This window comes from Lissotriton vulgaris, chromosome 12 (genome assembly GCF_964263255.1).
Source record: "Lissotriton vulgaris chromosome 12, aLisVul1.2, whole genome shotgun sequence".
NCBI classification, from domain to species: Eukaryota; Metazoa; Chordata; class Amphibia; order Caudata; family Salamandridae; genus Lissotriton; species Lissotriton vulgaris.
The window spans coordinates 387211768-387231056 of NC_141700.1; positions in this window are offsets into that span (position 1 = coordinate 387211768).

Genomic DNA, 19289 nt, shown 5'->3' on the forward strand with positions numbered 1-19289 from the left:
AAATAATACAGGACTCAACCTCTAGGAGAGCAATGGCCACAACCCATAATATGAGAGTCACCCTGAAACAGTTGATGACAGATATGGGTCTCTTAGATATCTGGAGAGTGGTGGGAAGCAAGGCTGGGACATCAGGGGGTAGCTTTACTTTCCAAAACAAAAAATGGGGCCACTGCTCTAGGATTGAATTCTTTATTAGTAAGAACATGACAATAGTGAGCCATGCCCCTGAACATCTGTGTGACCATTCCGCTGTTATCCTGGAGGTCACTCTTGTAAATAGACACTTTTTTCAAAGGTGGACCCTAAATCGCTCTTTCCTTCTGGAGCCATCTGTAATTTAATATAGATTCAACCTCGTCATGAGTGATGTGATATGTGACATCATCAGCAGTGCATTGCAGGCGCGCAAGTTATAGTGAGTCCAACTAACTATAATGTGGGAATTTCAATGGTTTTATATCAGTAAAATTTCCAGCTAACTATAACTGGTGTCAAACCTATGGTTTTTCCAGTGAATTTCATAGGTTTTTTAAATGCAAATTCCTAACTATAACTGGTGTGAAACCTATGGTTTTTTCAGTGAATTCCATAGGTTTTTTAAATGCTAATTCATAACTATATATAGGGCCTCAAACCTCAGTGAATTTCAAAGTTTTTTTAATAGCAAATTTCTACTGCTATCAAATACAATATTTTTTATAATGAATCCTATATGGAATATTTATGTAATACTATTTTTTATATGTATATAGACATATTTATTTTTTTTGCCCTTGAGCGCTCCCGGTGCGCGTACCGGTGAGCGCACCGGTAAGCGCAGTCTTGCGGCGCGTCCCAGTGCGCTTACCGGTGAGGGTCCCGTTAGCGCTATTGCCGCGAACGAAAACATCATCGTGACGTATCGCGTAGCCGCGTCCGCGTGATACGCACGGCGTAAGCGCACCCGAGCGCATACGATCGCGCTACGTAAGCGCCCCGGGGCGCTCCCCGGGGCGCGTAGCGTAAGCGCGTCGGGTCATGTGACCTAAAAATAACACTTTTTATTGGTTCAGGACAGTTTTGGTTTCCAAATGATGAAAGCCCGGGTCATGTGACCTGAAAATAACACTTTTCATTGGTTCAGGACAGTTTTGTTTTCCTAATGATGAAAGCCCCCACCTTTTTTCCTCATTCTCACTTTGTACTTTGAGTGAGGAAGACCTGTTACCAGAGCTATTAGTACCTATTTGTAGTGAGAAATGGCTACGGTAGCAGCAGCAGCAGGAGCATCTCAGCCACCACCACCACAAGGACCACCACAACACCACAGTGGCGGAGATAAAGAAGAGGAGGAGGAGGAGGAGGAGGAGGAGCGGCGGCGCTACCTGCCAGAAGATACTACCCCCTACAAGCCAAAGGAGCACATTGTGTGGGAATTTTTTTAAATCCCAAGGGGCCAAAAGAAAGTAAATGCGCCAAAGGTGACTTGTCTGATCTGTGGCACTGTACTTTCCAGGGGGAACCCTGCCAAAAAATATTCTTTTGGCAACAACACCATGATTCACCACATGCAACGCCGACACCCTAACAACTATAGTGTGGCAGAGGTCAGAGAACTGACCAGAAACCCTCCCCAATCTTCTCCCAGCACCTTCCAAAGTACCCAACCCACTCCATCGGGACCAGAGACAAGGGAGATGGTCCCAAACATCCAAACCCAGTTTGGAAATTTCAAAATAGTGTGCATATTTTGTGGGCGTACAATTTGCTATGGTGAGAAAAGTGTTAAACTCATCAACCATACTGGTGACATCCACAAGTGCCCAAAGAAACCTTAATTTTTTCCTGATTTTTTTTGCTCCAGTTGAGCCGTTTACAATTCCCTGTTTTTTGTTTGTCCCCATAAAAATTCCCAAAAATATATAAAATTGTTCATAAAAGCCAAAAAAAGTACAAAATGTTCAAAAAACAATAAAAAATATAAAACAACAAAAAGAATAAAAAAACAGTTCTTTTTAGAACTACCTCCAATTTAGAAAAAAAATGCTACATTTTTTAAAAACTCTGTCATTCTTTTTTCCCCATGGTACGCTCCCCGGTATGCTCCCCGGTGCGCGTACCGGGCGCTCCCCCGCGCAAATCGAAAAAAAATAAAAAAATGTTTTTGCCCCGCGGGGCCCTTTTATGGCCCCGACATCAAACCTAGGGGGTCAGGGGGGTCTACCCTGCCCCCTTTTGGTCATTTCCCCCATTGTTTTTGCCACCTCTTGTGTCTCGATCCTACCGAGACACAAGATGGCGGCCGCTCCGGACTGTTTAATTTTGCAATATGGTGGATTGTTGACCCATATGGATAATAAGCGAAAGATGTATTGTTACTACTGAGAAACATGTGGATAAATTCAGTAGTATTTTTTGTTGCCGTATAGGATGTTTTGAATATTCATTGACTTCTCTTAAATTGGATTAAAAACAATTTTTTGTATACAACATTGTATTTTGAGACTACCTTGTTTGAGCTGAATTATAAGTTTGCTGATGTTTTTAACATAATTTTATTTTTTGTTTAGGGTTACACTTAGTTATTGAATTTTGTTTAAAGTCCAGAATAGAATGATAGACACAATGTATTTGCTTATGGGAATTGCCCACTTGGGCTGTACACGTCAAATTGGTCGGCAACAAAACAGCGTAATGTTGTATTGGAGCACTTGCTCGGTATTGGAGTTATGCAATGCGGTATAATGTTAATAAATGTAAGCGCACTGCCATCACATTGTAATATGCAGATGTTTAACCTAAAAATTTGAGGAAATGTATTTCACGTTGTATTTATAATGACACGCCATCGCTAATTAATTGCCCGTAGACTAAGTTGAAAACTCAAAAAACTATGGGGCATATTATCAAGGACAGGCGATACATTATCGCCGCTTTTATCGGACGGAAACTGCCGATAAAGCGGCGATAATGGCCTTGATAATATGCTCTATGAATTCCAATCGAAGCCCATGGTAGATGTGTTCACATCTAACATGGGCCTCGATTGGAATTCATAGAGCATATTATCAAGGCCATTATCGCCGCTTTATCGGCAGTTTCCTGCCGATAAAAGCGGCGATAATGTATCGCCTGTGCTTGATAATATGCCACTATGAGTCTTTCTTCCATAGCACTAACAGTGTAGTTTCATTCACGTGACGGGATGTCAATAGGCGATATGGCAAACTTTATTTTCACTGTGGTGAACAAGCCTGGTGTACAGGCGAAATGCGTCCCAGCAGCCGACTTGCGCAAATAAAACCTTTGTGAAAAGCAGAACATGGCGTTGTCTCCCTGTGCCTTGAGTAGAGGATTTGACAATTAATTAAGGACGTGGTCGAGTCAGTCCTTTCAGGCGACGCACTCTTCGATCAGGAGCTGCGGTGGTTTAAAACTCGGCGTTTGGAGCCGTATATATATATATCTATATATATATATATATATATATATATATATATATATTTTTCAACTGTGTTTGTCCCCAGGACCTCCCGGGTCCAAAACAAAAGAAGCCGCCACTGCAGTCACTGCGTTTTTCAGAAACTTATAGATTTATTTTTCGAACCTCTACAGCATGTAGTCACAGCGAAAACCAACGCGTTTCGTGAGCTCCCAACTCACTTGATCACGGTTGTTACAAACACTGTTTGCTGAGAATAATTTAAAAGGGAGTCCCTCCCCCCATCGGTCACATGATTTCGACCAAGTGTCCCCTTGACACTATGGCCTTCTGGGATTCGTAGTTTTTTACAAAATGTTATTTCATGTTATTTTCACAGAAAAAACAATTTAACACCCATACCCATGTTGATTGACATTTTTTCAAAACATAAATTCCTTTCATGATATTTGCATTAAGGATTTCTTGTGACCTGGAAAGCTTTAAGATGTGAATCGACTTTTTTGTAAAATTAAAAGCCCTCAAGTGGGCTGACTCAGTCATCTAATACCTTATACATTCATTGCTTGCTTTCGGTCTCTCGTGCCTTGCACATTTTAGTATTTCCAGTCTATGAATTTAAATAATTTTCAACTTATAGTTAATCAAAATTAAACAAACCAACAGTGCAGTGTTTATATTCAAGTCTTATTTCTTAGACTTCTTTAAAGCCCTCTAGTGGGCTGACATTGAATAGGGTGTTCGATTGTGGCCCAAAATCACTGGGAGTTTGGTTTTCATATATCATGTGCCGTGGTTTTGTGGAGGGAAAAAGTTTAGTTATGGAGTTAGTTCAGAGAGGCGTTTCTAGTTTTCAGATATGTACATAAAGTTCTTCGGACTGGTTCAGACCATAAGGGGTCATTGTTCGAAAGTTCAAGATGTGGCGTGATTCCTTTTGGCGCAATAATTTCTCTCGATGTCCCCCCCGATCAGTTGGGGCCAATGTTTCCAATCCTAGAAATTTCAAAAGTCGCCAGTTGCCATCGTGATTTGTCTCCATGTGTTTGGCCACTGCATTTCCCCTGTCTTTGTTAGTTGTGGCCCTAGTGTGTTCCAAGATACGCTTCTTAAGTTCACAAATAGTACTTCCAATATAGCGTAGCTTGCACGGACATTCAATTAGATAGACTGTGTACTGACTTTTGCAAGTGATTAGTTCCTTGATCTTCCAAACTTTTCCATTAGCCATTTCAATTTGTTTCATTGGTTTCGCTATCTCGCAAACCTTGCAGTTGTGGCATTTGTTGAATCCAACTGTTTTCAGCCAAGATGTTTTTTTGCGGTTCATAAAATGGCTATGGATCAATTGGTCCTTCAGATTTTTAGTTCTGCGGTATGTGACCACAGGGTGATCACCCATTTTGTTGCCAATTGTCGGATCCATTTTCAATAATTTCCAGTTTTTTCTTAGAATTTGGATTACTTCTTTTGCTTCTTTACTGTAATCCAGTATTAGTCTTATAGGTTCTTCCAACTCTTTTTCTTTGACCTGGGGTTTCAAACAATCAGCCCTTGATTTTTCATTAGCTCTTTCCCAACATGGGGAGAAATTCCCCATATGGTATGCTTGATATTAGGGCCGGTTGATGAAAGCTCGTGGCTTCCAATGTTGAGTTTGTGGCCGTTTTCTTCCTATGTAAAGTCGTTTCCACTTTATTTTTTTGGATATATACTTCTGTATCCAGAAATGTTATTGATTGCCTGCTTTTCAAGTGGTAAACTTATCCAAAAGGACAATGACACCAGCGGAAACGACTCTACTTAAAAGGGGCATTAATTTTTGTCCCACAAGAAAAATGGATTTAGCCCAAACGAGGATAGACCTATATCTATATATTCGAAAGATCAAACTGGCCAAACATTTTCTAGAGAGACAAAATAAACCTCAAATCCACAGAAACCCCATGAAACTGACGAAAAAATGTTGGGAAAGAGCTAATGAAAAATCAAGGGCTGATTGTTTGAAACCCCAGGTCAAAGAAAAAGAGTTGGAAGAACCTATAAGACTAATACTGGATTACAGTAAAGAAGCAAAAGAAGTAATCCAAATTCTAAGAAAAAACTGGAAATTATTGAAAATGGATCCGACAATTGGCAACAAAATGGGTGATCACCCTGTGGTCACATACCGCAGAACTAAAAATCTGAAGGACCAATTGATCCATAGCCATTTTATGAACCGCAAAAAAACATCTTGGCTGAAAACAGTTGGATTCAACAAATGCCACAACTGCAAGGTTTGCGAGATAGCGAAACCAATGAAACAAATTGAAATGGCTAATGGAAAAGTTTGGAAGATCAAGGAACTAATCACTTGCAAAAGTCAGTACACAGTCTATCTAATTGAATGTCCGTGCAAGCTACGCTATATTGGAAGTACTATTTGTGAACTTAAGAAGCGTATCTTGGAACACACTAGGGCCACAACTAACAAAGACAGGGGAAATGCAGTGGCCAAACACATGGAGACAAATCACGATGGCAACTGGCGACTTTTGAAATTTCTAGGATTGGAAACATTGGCCCCAACTGATCGGGGGGGACATCGAGAGAAATTATTGCGCCAAAAGGAATCACGCCACATCTTGAACTTTCGAACAATGACCCCTTATGGTCTGAACCAGTCCGAAGAACTTTATGTACATATCTGAAAACTAGAAACGCCTCTCTGAACTAACTCCATAACTAAACTTTTTCCCTCCACAAAACCACGGCACATGATATATGAAAACCAAACTCCGAGTGATTTTGGGCCACAATCGAACACCCTATTCAATGTCAGCCCACTAGAAGGCTTTAAAGAAGTCTAAGAAATAAGACTTGAATATAAACACTGCACTGTTGGTTTGTTTAATTTTGATTAACTATAAGTTGAAAATTATTTAAATTCATAGACTGGAAATACTAAAATGTGCAAGGCACGAGAGACCGAAAGCAAGCAATGAATGTATAAGGTATTAGATGACTGAGTCAGCCCACTTGAGGGCTTTTAATTTTACAAAAAAGTCGATTCACATCTTAAAGCTTTCCAGGTCACAAGAAATCCTTAATGCAAATATCATGAAAGGAATTTATGTTTTGAAAAAATGTCAATCAACATGGGTATGGGTGTTAAATTGTTTTTTCTGTGAAAATAACATGAAATAACATTTTGTAAAAAACTACGAATCCCAGAAGGCCATAGTGTCAAGGGGACACTTGGTCGAAATCATGTGACCGATGGGGGGAGGGACTCCCTTTTAAATTATTCTCAGCAAACAGTGTTTGTAACAACCGTGATCAAGTGAGTTGGGAGCTCACGAAACGCGTTGGTTTTCGCTGTGACTACATGCTGTAGAGGTTCGAAAAATAAATCTATAAGTTTCTGAAAAACGCAGTGACTGCAGTGGCGGCTTCTTTTGTTTTGGACCCGGGAGGTCCTGGGGACAAACACAGTTGAAATACGTTGCGGTTTGGTTCTACCGCGTGAAGCGACGCACTTGCCAGCAGCGCCTAAATACAAGAGGAGAGCGGAACCGGCTTGGGATCATATATATATATATATACATATATATTTATATATCGTGAACAAAGCTGCTGTGGGCAGTTGAAACGCGTAGACAGTCACTGCACGCTCTACTCGCTGAGTTTGTCCGTATCCTTTGTTCAAGAGTTGGGATACACTGTAGCATATATAAATATATATATATATATATATATATATATATATATATATATATATATATATATATATATATATATATATATATATATATATATATATATTTTTTTTTTTTATCATATACACACACACACATACACATATATATACATATGTGTACACACACACACACACATATTAATACACACACACTTCTGCTGTTAGATGCATTTGCACTACATGTATGTCCCTGTGTGCCACTAGTAACCTGCAATGTTTCAGACCAAAGTAGTGCCTCTATCTTTTTGTGTTGTTTCCATTAGAATGATGAATGCCATAAAGAGGAAAACAGATGTGAGGCAGGGAGGGCCCGAAAGAACAGGTAATTAAAGTCAGCTGGCTCTGTCTTCTTATGTGGATTGGCCGGTGTTTATAAGGCTGACCTTGGGGGGAGCAGAGCCATGACCTCCTCAACAGAAAAAAACACAAGGACAGAGTAAGAGGTGATAGGGCTGAGATTTCGATCAATACCTTATCACTATCGATCTAAAACCCCGCTCTGGTCGACTGAATCTTTATTGCCTGTCATTGAGAAATAAAGTGCATCTTTACCAAATTAGTTCCCCCATTAAAGGACTCTGCTTCAAAGGATCACAAACAACTTCTAGCTTTCAAAGGTTTATTATAAGTTGTAAGTACAAGCATCTCAAGATGAGATTCACCAAATACACGGGCCCAACTACATACACGTGTTCTCTGAAAGCCCTCAGACGAACAACGGAAACTATCAATACCAGTTCTAAAAACAATAGTGCCGTTAGCATAGACACGTATTGAAATCTATCGCTCATTACAGGCGGAAAGAAATTACAGGTTAGGCTTTCCCTACCCTGCACTAGATGGTATCCCTACTTAGCCAGGTCTCTACCTATCAAAGGTGTCAGCAGTGAATGACTCCCATAGGAAGCCACCCACTCTCGAACTCTTGATGAAAACCTATAGTTCTCCAGTCATGACCCCTCTCTGCCTACCCATCCGCTCTCTTAAGGGTCCTCAGGCATCTGCTCTAACTCCACCCAGGGGTGCTGTCCCTAATACAAAATCACAACAACATTTAGGACGCCCCTCGTGAGACGCCCCTCACGTGGTGTAGCTTCTGGCTGTTTCCATGATGAGGCCTTGCGGTTAGAGTCGACCTTGCTTTCCAGACGCTTCTCCGGCCCGCTGATACCCCTTAACATTCCGGAACCCTCCTACATGTCTGGTCCATTTCAAGAACAGGCTTCTATTCATATTTAATAATTGAATACCCCCTTTTCTCTTCCAGACAGACATTTGGAGCCAAGTCCCAAATCTTATGGTTTTCCACCTGCGTCACAACATTCCCCTTTCCAGACTAATACGTGTAAATCAACATTTAAAGCTTTCCAGCCCTACAACAGTTTTATAATATTCGATTTCTTCTTTAATTGTTAGCATGTTAATACTCTTATTCTACTGATTCAGTAAACACATCTGTAAATCAAAAACCCACTCATTAATTCTAAACATTAGTGCAATCCACATTGTATATTTCAGTCGCCTTCCCCCTCCCGCCTTGCTCAGGCCCTGAGGCCTACCACGTTCTACGTTTCCGTATGTCATCTTGCATTTGACAACTGCACAACATAGATTCAAGAATATTCACGTTGAATAAAATCACATAGTATCACATTTTGCGAATTAATAAAAGAACTCACATCTATATAATATAGTCCTTCTGAATAATATAATGTAATCATAACATGAGTGCGGTCCAAGAAATGAAAGGTATACCAGTCTGATTCCTTCTGTCATGGCCATGCATGAGGCCTGTCTCTTTCCGTGCTCACAGCACGCCATCTTCCTATTAGCAGCTACATTTAACATGGACCATGATTAATCACATCTAATAAAGTTATACATTGCACTCATGTCTTCATTAGTTCCACTTCTATATGCATTCTCTAAGTTAACCACATAATTTCAGAATATAGATGTAGTTACTATCAGCACTCATGGCATTTCTCTTCATGGTTTGTGCTTACTACGTATAAGTGTGATGCATTTCTACATTTTGGTTAGTTTGCGCTCTCTCAGTTCCCCCCTTTGATGACCTCTCGGGGTCATCATTAACATTTAAACTGCAGTGATTGCTAGCATAACCCGTTTCTGTGTTTGCAAAGCCCTCAGACTTCGGTACTGACTATCTTGTATGGCAGCCAATCTCTGCAGCTGTTTACTTCGAGCTCTCTCTGACCTTCTTGATCTGTACCATTTGAATACCCTCACCAATCCCCACAACACAATCCCACAGATCAATATTATGATGATAGGTTTCAGTATTTTCCACACAAAGCTTTTGCCTAAGGTGGTGAGCCAACCTCCTGCGTCACTTATCCCCTGGCCCACCTTTTCCCAGACATTTTCTCTGCTCAAGTCTTCGATCTCCTTGTGAATATCAGTTATGTTCCTAATAACTTTATCAAGGGGCTTCGAATTGTCTGGAATGTAGGTGCAACATTCTTGGACCTTCAAAGCCTTACAGACTCCGCCCTCTTTTGCTAATAGGACATCTAAGGCAAGACGGTTCTGAAGAACCATAGCCCTTATCGATTGCATCTCTCCTTCTACCAGCATTAAGGACTGAGCAGTACTGGCAGACAACCTGTCTACGACTGTTGCTAGCCGTCTAATTTTAACATCATTAAGAGCTAATCCCAGAAGTGGGAACACAGCTCCAAAGACATCTCCAACCATTTCTGCACTCACATCTCTCCTTCCTCTCGATGATGTTTTGCCCTCAATTATCTCTAAGTCTTGGGCATGATATATTTTAGGGAAGATAATTGCCAAGTAACATGAGCCATACCAATTATCAGGTAGCTTCACGTAAGCATTTCTCCCACATACAAAATATACGTTAGGAATCACTTGCATTCCTTTCAGGAAGTCTTTGGTGTAATACTCCAAATTGAAAGCATGTTCACAGCTAACCTCTCCCACGTATACATTTTCATAATACGTTTTGGCTCTATGGAGACATAACTTTCCTCTCTTTGTTCTATCTAAAGCTATTGGACCACTACTACCCTTTCTCTTGTGTGCCTTTTCTTCTTCGGTCCAATCCGTTTTCCATTGTCCTGATTTCTTCAAAATCTTTTGTCTCCTATTCCGATCATCCACCTGCCCTATGAACTTCTTCTCGACCTCTGACACCTTACATGTCAGGTTATTTCTGCGGGCATGTGAAGTGTCTAATGTAATCCAAGGAATGAAGAACTTGGCCAATCTGTCTTCACTCTTCCAGTAGTCCCATTTGTTCATTTGCTTATAATTTGGGACTTCTGGTAACACTGAGTCATAATTGGAGAAATAGTATTCAAAACTATCTCTCCCATAAAATATACTAAGCAATAAGCTACATGTAATGCCATAAGTCAGCGGGAGGTGATGATAACGAATGCCTTCGTCCACAGATGCCGGCAACTGCATGCAGACATAGCAGTCCTTGACCTCCATGGCATCTACATATTCATACAGTAATTTTGCATAAGCATTTGACCTAAAATCACCTTGGGACTCATCTACATGTAACCTGCGGGCTTCTGCAGCCAATAACGCTTTCTTGTGTGTGTTTTCCCCTTTCTCACCAGCAATGGTGGGTGTAAGCGCTTCTACAGATGCCACATCAGTTACCTTTACCTCCTCCTCACGTCCCTTTACATAAGAGACCGTTACCACTAAAGCTATTAGTATTATCACTCCTACTATTAGTGTACCTATTATACATTTCGCTCTGCGGTTCTGAGTACCGGCCTCCATTTCGTCAGATAGTGTGGTTCTCTCTTAACTCAGCACAAAGTTCCCTCCTTTTCTTCGTTCCTTTACTGTCTCTTTTACTCCTTTTGTCCTGAGAACCACGCAACTGGAAGCTGACAACCCTTTCCGCCAAAGTCCTTTTTAGTTCAAATACAGACAACCCTAGCCCTTCTCCATCATCTCAGGGAGAGTCCCTAAGAATCTCTGCTTCCTAGGCGCTAGGTAATCTTCTTTTCTTCACGTTTATTTACAAAGTCTTTTAAGCATCCACTATCAGGCGCTCGCCTGCAGCTTCGACAGCAAAGTTCAATATTTCCAGACGAAGGTTGTGCTCTTCTGCGGCTGATATCTTTGAACCAAAATCAGGGAATTGCAATTCTGTGAGAAACATGTCCTTTATCTTGCTGAGGCGGGGAGGACGGGGGAGCATGAATGTCAGAGACCCTTCTTGTTCGACACCGGGCACTAACAATCTTATCTCCACTGTCACGATGGGCTCAGAACTGGACACCACCACCGCTCTGATCCTCCCCGTCACCGGTTTCGAAGCCATCTGTCACCAGATATGTCCACTCGGGGGTGGAGTATCTTCTGTTAGGCACACGCACTCTTCTTGACCTCCTTAACTCTGGTGCTTCAGCGCCCTGAGCACCGTCTTCTGGGTCTGAGTCTTCTGATATCGGAGGAAGGGTTCTCTCCAGAGTTGACCTTAGGCTAGAGCTCCTTCTCTGCGGCCAATCAGCTTCTCCGCGTACCCTTCTACTCCTTCTTCTCCTCGTTGGTTCACGCTCCCTGTCAGACCTGTCAGTGTCTGACTCGTACTCCCAGCTACTTTCTCCTTCAGTAGCGTTGTCTGTTTCGCTGTTGTACTGACCGTCCTCAGCTTGGTCAGACTCGTTCCCTGCTTCCTCTGGCACCTCTACAGCTTGGCTAGCCCCCTCTATGGCTTCTCGGTCCGCCTCTGGACGTCTATCCGAGAGAGGAGCTGTTTCTATCAGAGGTGCTGGAACTCTCCGCGTATGCGACGCGTGGATCCAATTGGGCAGGCCTCCCACTTTCACGGCTGTGTTTGTGGTCAGGATGATCTGGAAGGGCCCACGCCAACGAACATCCAAGCAGCTGCTTCTTACGTGCTTCTTCACCAGGACCCAATCCCCAGGAAGCAAGTCATGACAAGGGTCCTGGCACGATGGTACCTCGGCAGCCTGCACCTGAAGGGACACAGAATGAATGGCGTCAGACAGTCCCTTACAATAGTCCAGGATCATATCATCTGTGATGCTAATCAATGCAGCAGTTGGGACAGAAGGTAACCTCATTGCTCTTCCCATCAGTACCTCATGAGGAGACAAACCAGTTCTCCTATCCGGGGTACTACGGAGGCTCATAAGGACCAATGGCAACGCATCAGGCCAACTCAAGGATGTTGATGAACACACCTTTGCAATTCTGGCCTTGATGGTGCCATTAATCTGTTCCACAATTCCTGAAGCTTCCGGTTGGTAGCTGCAATGTAGTTTTTGATCAATATTTAAAGCTGCGCAAATCATTTTCACAAGCGAGCTGTTGAAATGCGTTCCCCTATCCGATTCCAAAGAGGCCGGCACCCCGAAGCGCGGGATAAGCTCCCTGAGCAATATCTTAGCTACTGTGAGGGTGTCGCACCTGCGTGTAGGATATGCCTCAACCCATCTAGAGAAAACGCAAACAACCACCAGGATATAACGGAGGCGGCTGCACCTTGGCATTTCGATGAAATCTATCTGTATTCGGTTGAATGGACCTCCCGACCTCCCTATGTGGCTCAGTGCAACTGGTGTCTTCTTCCCTACATTCAACTGCTGGCACGTCACACAACGCTGGCACACTGCTTCAGCTGCTACTCTGAACTTGGGGTTAAACCAGGTCTGTCTAAACACTCTCAGCATAGCATCTCTTCCTAAGTGGACAGGACCATGTATTTGTCGGGCCATTGGGCTCACCATCTCATTGGGCAACACTGCTCTGCCATCTGCTGAAACCCAGAAATGGGCCTCCCCCACCACACATCCTGCTTTTTGCCATGTTTCTTTTTCACAGTCAGGAGCATTTTCTTGCATTTCCTTCAGTTCGTCCCAAGTATCAACAGTTTCCAATATCATCGCTAATTCAGTCCTTACACTTATTCCACCCACTTCCACCTCTGTGAAAGAGTATCCTGTCTCCGCGCAATACCGTGCGACTTCGTCGGCATATCTATTGCCTTGTGACACGAAGTCCATGTTTCTGGTATGCGCGGTACACTTTACAACAGCAATACCTGCTGGACATTGCAATGCTTCTAACAACAGGCGCACAAACTCTCCATTGCGAATGGGAGAGCCTGAAGAAGTCATGAAACCTCTTTGAGACCACAACTGCCCGTAATCATGAACTACCCCGTAACCATATTGACTGTCAGTGTATATGGTGACTCGGATTTGATTGCTTGCCAGGCAAGCACGCGTCAGGGCAATAATCTCGGCCACCTGAGCGGAGTGTACTCCTTCCAGGCATCCAGCTTCCACTACTCCAGTAATTGTGCAAACAGCATAAGCTGCTCTTAACTGCCCAACTTCGTCTCTTACACATGAGCCATCGACAAAGAAAATTTCATCTGGGTCGGTCAGTGGCTCATCTACGATGTCGGGTCTTGGTTTGGTGCATAGTTCAGTCACATCGAGGCAGTCATGGTCTGTACATTCTTCATCATCTTCGATATCATTTGGAAGTGGCATTAAGGTAGCAGGATTTAAAACAGAGCATCTCCTGAGGGTCACATTCTCTGCAGCCAGAATGACTTGTTCATAGCGCGTGAGCCTGCTATTCGTCAGATGCTGAGTTTTAGTCCTGGTCATCAACAATTCCACTGAATGGGGCACATGTACCTCTAACGGGTGCCCCATCACTATATTTTCACATCTCTCAATGCTGACACCTGTTGCAGCAACGGATTTGAGACATCCGGGCAACGCTGCGGCTACTGGGTCTAAAGTAGCCGAGAAGTAAGCGACTGGTCTACGGGCATTCCCATGGATTTGGACTAACACAGACAGCGCGCATCCCTCTCTCTCGCAGCAGTAGAGCAAGAATGGTTTATCGTAATCTGGCATTCCCAGAGCCGGAGCACGACACAAGTCCTCTCTCAGCTGCAGGAACGCCATCAAACAGTCTTTGTCCCATGGTACCGGATCACTCACTTCCTTGTGCGTCAGTTTTTGCAAGGGCTTTGCTTTCAGTGAAAAGTTTGCAATCCACTGTCGGCAATATCCCACCATTCCTAGGAACATTCTGACTTCTCTCTGTGTTTTAGGCGCATTCATCTTCATGATGGCCTCTATCCGGTCTGGTGACACCTTCCGTTTCCCTTTCTCAATTCTGTGTCCCAAGTACTGCACCTCTGTCAGGCAGTACTGCAATTTCCCCGGGGACACCTTATGCCCATTTTCGGCTAGATGGTTTAACAAAGCAATAGAGTCCACCCTGCAAGCTTCCTCTGTCTCTGACGCCACAAGGAGGTCGTCTATGTACTGGACCAGAACTGACCTCTGGGGCAGTACTAGACTTTCAAGATTTTTCTTCAGGAGCTGGTTGAAGATCGATGGGCTCTCTGTATACCCCTGAGGAATACGACACCATGTTAGGACGCGACCTTCCAGCTTAAATGCGAAAAGAAAATGGCTTTCTTCGTCCAAAGGGATCGAAAAGAAAGCCTGGCAAAGATCAATCACAGTGAACCATTCTGCTTGGAACGGTATCTGAAACAGTATCACTGATGGATTCGGTACCACTGGACAACATGAAACGACTATGTTATTAATCTTTCTAAGGTCCTGCACTATCCGAAATTTCCCATTAGGTTTCTGCAGACCCATAATCGGGGAGTTACATGGACTACCCACGATTTCCTTCAGTATTCCCTGCTTAATCATGGACTCAATCACGGGTTGTATACCTGCGATCGTTTCTGGTGTCAATTTATACTGAGGTGTTCTTGGGAACTCAGCATGAGGTTTCACTACAATTTTCACTGGGTCTACTCCTTTCACCAACCCAATCTCTTCCCCAGTGAAATCCCACACTTCTGGAGCGACTGTCTCCCTCAAGTCCCAGGGGAGCTCGTCTACTGTCAGAGTGGGATACAGCTCCACACATATTCTGGAATTCGCGACTTTAAAGTCTGCATCATCATCATTTGTCAGTACCTCCACTCCTTGCGGAGTACAGTATATAGTGCAGTTCAATTTGCACAAAAGGTCTCTTCCTAGCAGACATACAGGACTAGAATCGCAAACCACAAACTGGTGCTCCTCACTGTACTTCCCTATTTTCACCTGCACGGGCTCAGTCAAGGGACTGGTCATTCTCTTGTTAGCGACCCCCACCACTTGTATGGTCTCCCCCGACATGGGCAGGCCTGGGACTGCGGCTGATCTGATCGTGGATCGAGTGGCTCCTGTGTCCACTAGAAATGTCGTGGGGAACCCTGCCACTTCGGCCTCAACATAGGGTCCCCTTTGGTCTACTTCCAGGGCTGCCCCGAGGATGCAGTCATCTCTTTCCACTCTCTGTCCCGTTAGTGGGTCCACATAATAGCATTCCTCTCCTCCTACAAACAGGGGCATCTGTCTATATGTCTTACCCATAGTCCCTACTCTGGGTGCCTGCGGGAACTGGGCTCGGGGAGGAGGCCCCCCTTTGAGCACCTTTCCCTGGAATTGCGTTATCCCTCTTGTAGGCGCACCCTGAGTCTCTTCCTCTTCCACCTCTTGGTCTCCTATCTCAATATTATAGGGACACTCGCGTTTCCAATGCCCCAGCTCGTTACACTGGTGGCACCTAGTCGTTTTCTTTAAGGTAGCTACATCTATCCTAGGTCTAAAGGTGGAGTTCTCCTCATTGCCCTTGTTCTGGCTGTATTGTTTCCTTCCTCCAGTACCGGTTCCTGGTTGCTGTTGCTGCTGTCCTCCCTTTCCTGCTGCCTGCATCTGTACCACCATCAGTTTCTCCTTTAGTTTCTTAGCCTTAGAATCTATCTCATCACAGCAGTACCTGGCATACCTCAGTATTTCATCTAGGGGTTTGTTTTGCCAACAAATCAAGTGCTGCTGGATCATTAAACTAATATCCGGTCTCAGGCCTAGGACAAATTTGGACACAAACTGCCCTATGTCCCTCGGATCCATGACATCCAGACCGCTATACTGTTTAAACGCCTTCAGCAATCTCTCATAGTATTCGTGTACTGTCTCTTTGGGTTCCTGTCTCGTTCGGTCAATTTTTACCCAATCTATGTCTTGCATTGGCACTTTCTCTTTCAGCCACGTCATTACTCTTTCGAATTTTGCCATCACACTCTCAGCCGGCCCATTAGTCCTAGCGTCTCTCTCTGGCTCTATGATGGGCCACTCAGCGCTAACCTTGCATGCGGTCCACAAATCTCCTGGCACCACTATGTCAAACAGTGTGTTCAAATCTATCCATAGGACCTTTGAGATTTTTACGAACCTCTCAACTTGCTTATACCACTCCACAGGGTTTTCCCGCAGTTTGGGGAAAGAGGTGGTAAAAGCAGCTAAATCCCCCCTACTCCAAGGGACGTGGACGTAGGTCCCATTTGCGACTTCCCTCAAAGGGTATGTCTCTACTCCCTGCTGTCCTCCTGGGGTCATCATAAGTGTACTTCTCCTAACGGTCCCTCTCTTGGACCACCTCTCTTCCCACTTATCTAGGGCCCTCCATGTCCTTATTCCAGTGATCAGTTCCTTTATGTGTGTTTTCAATCCGATGGTTCGCCTCTCATCTAGGTCTCGGTCTGTGTAATGTAGCCTGTGGTTGCCTTGTAAGGCTTTGGTTCTTGACAGGTCTACCATATACTTGCCTGCTAGTTCCACTAATTTCTCATGGGTTGCTCTCGCCTTTCGAGTTACGTCCTTTGCTATGAACAGAATTTCATCCTGCTCATACATGTCTATTCTTTCTAGGGGCAGGGTACCATCTACCATGTCATCCAGATCTGACTTTAAGCTGGAGACATCGAGTCTTTTGGCTTTTATTTCTGCTCGCAATAATTCCTTCGAGGGAGGTTGACAGGTGTCTCTCCCATCCCAACTCCGGGCCCTACGTTTGGGTTCTGGAGAGTTGGGGAGTGCTCTCTCTTGTTCCCATCTCTCCAGATCCCAGGCTCGGCCATCCGACCTTGGAAGGTGATGGAACACGGGCCTGTTACCCCCCTTCTCACCTTGCCCATTCTCTCCTCTCTTCTCACAGTAAGTTTCTCTACTACTCTGCTTTCGGTCTCCATTCTCCCTTGGCCTCGTATCACTCAGTATCTGATACGATCCCTCCTGGTTTCCCATATTCCCTGGGCTGCGCTCATGTCCGTCGTCGCAAGGACTATGGTACGGCCTCTCGCAACTCCCACTCTGTTCCCTCCTGCTGGGCTCACAGTGGATACACTTAAAGCTATCCCTGTACTCCCGAGCCCTCCTGTCTTCTTCATTATGTATCGGGGGAGACACCCCCCCGTTCTCAGGGCCCCCATTTTCCAGCTTTGATCTACCTCCACTCCGGGCCCAATGGGTGAATCCCCTACTGTCTTTCTCCCTTCCGTCCCACTCCGGACTGCTCTCTTCAGCCCCGCAGTGAGTCCGGGCTCTGCTGTCCTGACTTTCCCTTTCAGCTTCTGCCGCTATAATGTTCTTTTGAGCCTCAACTGCCTCATCCCATTTCTTCATGTACTCGTTGAACTCCTGAAAAGATTTCCGTCCTGGTCCCCTCATATCCTCTGGCCATCTAATATCCCCCAGATCGCCTGTTGTGTGTGCTGGGGTGCTCCAATCTCTTGGTATCGGCAACTGACTTGGGGAATTGATCGTATCCTTCCTTCTTGCCATCTCTGCTCTTTCTCTGTCCCTTCGTACCCGCTCTTCCCCCCTAGCCCTGTCTGGGTCATATACCGACACTATAGGACCTATGGTAACAGGTACCTGTAGTGCATCAGGTAATGCGTAGGATGTGGCACACGCCGTTTCTGGCGCTCTTTGCACCACAAACCTCCCGACCACCTGTTGCACTTGGCTAGGCTGGGACAGTTCTTTCTTTGCAGCGGGATCCCAATCGGAACTGGGAAGCGGCCCATGCTCTCCTGCATTGCCCCCCCCTTTCTCGGCATCTCCTTCTGCTCTGTTATACGGAGGCGGCCTGTCTGTCAATAATCTGTTTATCAGGCTGTCCTCCGTCTCGCTCTCGTCATCCTCCTCTAGGGGGCTTTTATTTCCGGGCATCTCTAACACTGGATACAATTTGTTTACTTCCATGTTATGCGCCCTCCATCTTTTAGCATCCTCATCCCACTTAGCATCCTGTACTGCTCTTACCGAGCGTTTCACTCTTTCCTGTCGTCTGTTCATGTTCTTTTCATGCGCTGCCCTAATCCATGCATTAAGGGCTTCAAACTGTGTTGGTCTAGGCAAGGGTCTCGTAGCGGTCATAACTGCTTTTAGTCTGTGTAGCACCTCTAATCTATACGTCCCGTACCTCGGGAACGTGAGTTCCTCATTTCCATCTGTCATCTTACTCCACTCTGAAATCCACAGAATCGTGTGCAGCCCAACATTTACCCCCATGTAATGAGCTGGCGTACCCTCCGGCGGGGCTTCTTCCCCCTCGTACGATCCCCTGCGCTCTCTTTTAAACAGCGCTCTTAACCATTTAAAACACTTCATAATTATGCGCAAGATTTCCAGCTTGAATACTTTGTTTACTTCCTGATGACAATCCACCAATCCTAGCGCGACTTCGCTAGCTGGCCTATCGCAGCGCGGTCTTTCACCGGCCGACCAATCCCAGCGCGGCACCTTCTGACGTCACTAGTCTCCGCTTCGCAGCAGCACCCCTCCTTTCTCAACTCTCCTCGCGGTCATGCATGCGTCCCATTCACACACCGAAAAATGACTACTTCCGACCAAGCGGTCACTTCTCTCGACTGTACGTCCACAGTCTATCTGTAATTATTAACACAACTGACGAGATGTCTGTCGTCTCTCTGATAGGTTCTTTACGCACACAGTAACTTCCGACCAGCGTCTGTTACTCGCGCACTCACTCCCCCTATCTGGTCCTTCGAGTGGTCACTGGTACCTCATGACCCCCTTCACCCTGGTTAATAATTACTTCTGGGTGTCCGATACACCCGAACCACTTAAGCTCTCCTTGAGCCTAAGATTTCCACCGGTTGCGCGCGCTCACAACCTGTTCCACAGTCTCTCTACAGTCATTCAACTCCGCCAGACATTACAACATAGATACAATACAAGACACCGC